Below are 2,521 nucleotides of genomic sequence, written 5' to 3'. Positions count from 1 at the left end.
CACACACACATATATATGAGATATATATAGTATTTTTAGTAGAGATGGGGCTTTACCATGTTGGCCAGGCTGGTCTTGAACTGCTGACCTCAGGCGATCTGCTCGCCTTGGCCTCCCAAAGTGCTGGGATTACAGGTGTGAGCCATCGCGCCCAGCCTCTTTTTATTTACTTAATTTTATTTTTTTATAGGCGGGAAACCTCGGCATGGTTTGACTTTTTTCTTAGAAACAAGCAATCCAATCTAGAATTTATGCTCTAAACTATGCCATCACATACAGTAGCCACTGGTCAACTGTAACTGTTTACATTTAAAGTAATTGAAATTAAATACAGTATTCGATTCCTCTGTTGCACTAGCCTCTTTGCAAGTGTCCAGTAGCCACATGTGGCACAGGGCTGCCGCATTGAACGGTGCAGCTGCAGACCACATCCAGTGTTGCAGAAAGTCCTACTGGATGGCACTGCTCTAGAACGTGGATTCTAGAAATGTGGCCCAAAGACCAGCAGCACTGACATGAGGTGGAGTTTTGTTCAGAAACACAGTCTCTAGTTCCCCATCCCCAGACCTAGTAATAAGCTCCCCAAGTAATGCATTTGCACACTAATGTTTGAAACAGGAGTCGGAGAACTTTCTCCAAAGAGCCCAGCAGTGAATATTTCGGGCTTTGTGGGCCATACAGTCTCTGTTGCAACTACTCAACTCTGGCACTGTTGTGACAAAGCAGCTATAGGCAATACCCAAGTAAATGTGCGTGACTGTGTTCCAATACACCTTTATTTAAAAAAACAAATGGCAGGCTATATATAAACAAATTTGACAGCCCAGGATTTGCTGAACCCTGCTCTAGAACATTTTTTAAATGTCCCTATAAATACTATGGTACCATTTAATTCCCACTCTTGGATCTTGAAAACTAAGCATCTCTGATCAAGCATCTTGGTCTATGATCCTGGGAAAGATACTTTTCTGGAATGTCTCTGTTGGCTTATGTCTCTGTCTCTTGTTTCTAAAGAAAACTCACCCATCTGGCCAACTAGAAGCTAATGATAAAAAGGCCGGCCAAGGTAGCTCACACCTGTAATCCCAGCACTTTGGGAGGCTGAGGCAGGTGGATCACCTGAGAAAAGGAGATCATGACCAGCCTGGCCAACATGGCGAAACCTGACTCTATTAAAATTACACAAAATTAGGTGGGCATAGTGGTATGCACCTGTAGTTCCAGCTGCTCAGGAGGCTGACAGGCTGAGGCATGAGAATCACTGGAGCCTGGGAGGCAGAGGTTGCAGTGAGCTGAGATCATGCCACTGCACTCCAGCCTGGGTGACAGAGTGAGACTCTGTCAAAAAATTAATTAATTAATTAATTAATTAATGATAAAAAGAATGAGAGTGGACAAGCTGACCATGCTCCACAAAGAGACCTAATCAATATGAAAAGGAGGACGTGGGGCTGCTTTTACTCTCTGCCACACAGACCCCAGTTAAACAATATGTGAAGAGGTCCCTGGGCTTTGATGTAAGATTGGCAGGGTCAGTTCCAAGTTCTGATATGTCCTTTGCCCATCTGAGGAAGGGCTGAAGGAACCAGGAAAGAGGTAGGCAAGCCTTGAGGTCTGGCCCTGGCCCAGCCCAGGTTTGCATCCTACATGGAAAATGTGGCCACATAAAAGAGAAAACATCTGTTAAGGTCCAAACTGACCCAGAAGGTGTGTGAGCCATGCGTGTGAGTACTTCTCCTAATCACAGCAAAGCGGCTCCCCTTGCACATGGGATGGAGGAAAGGCCAGGAGTTCCCTCTTGACTTTTCTGAAAGGCCCAGAGTTCCTTTCCTATGCATCAGAGCGAGAAGGCTGAAGAAGAGGAAACATCTCAGAGGATTATCTCAAAGCTCCCATTAGATTCAGGATCTCTGCCATGGCTGCTTGATAAACTCTACTTGATCATGTTCAACTTGAATTCCATGAGCCAGGAACATCTGAGTAGGAAACAGATAAGTGAATTCAAGGAAAATGGCAATTTGTTCTTTCTGTTTCTACCAAGTTCTGGATGAAAGATAAGTCTCCACTCTACCCTCTGCCGGGTTGCATGAAGGCTGAAATGGAGATGGAGCACAGAGTATGTGTAGAGACAGGTTGGCCCTTTACAATCAGACAATCGGAATCCCTGCATTCAAATTCCAGACTGGCCGCTCGTTAGCTCTGTGACTTTCATCAGTTCACACCGTATCTCAGACCTCACTCTTCCCATCTGAAATACAAAATAAAAATACTGCCCACCTTGGCATTACTGGGAGGAATAAATGAGACCACAGACAGCAAACGAGGTGCACAGTGTAGCACATAGTGAGTGCTCAGTAAACAGCTTCTACAAGAATTATGTCATATATTCCTTAAACAACCACACATGGTAGGAATTAAATTCTCATTTTACAGGTGATAAAACTGCTGATCCTTCCACCAATGTTATTTCTATCCTTCAGCCTTTGACCTGCTGTTCCTCTGTTGTGTGTGTGGGGGGGAG

This window comes from Colobus angolensis, unplaced genomic scaffold (genome assembly GCF_000951035.1).
Source record: "Colobus angolensis palliatus isolate OR3802 unplaced genomic scaffold, Cang.pa_1.0 Scaffold156, whole genome shotgun sequence".
NCBI lineage: Eukaryota > Metazoa > Chordata > Mammalia > Primates > Cercopithecidae > Colobus > Colobus angolensis.
Note: the sequence above shows the minus strand (reverse complement) of the source record.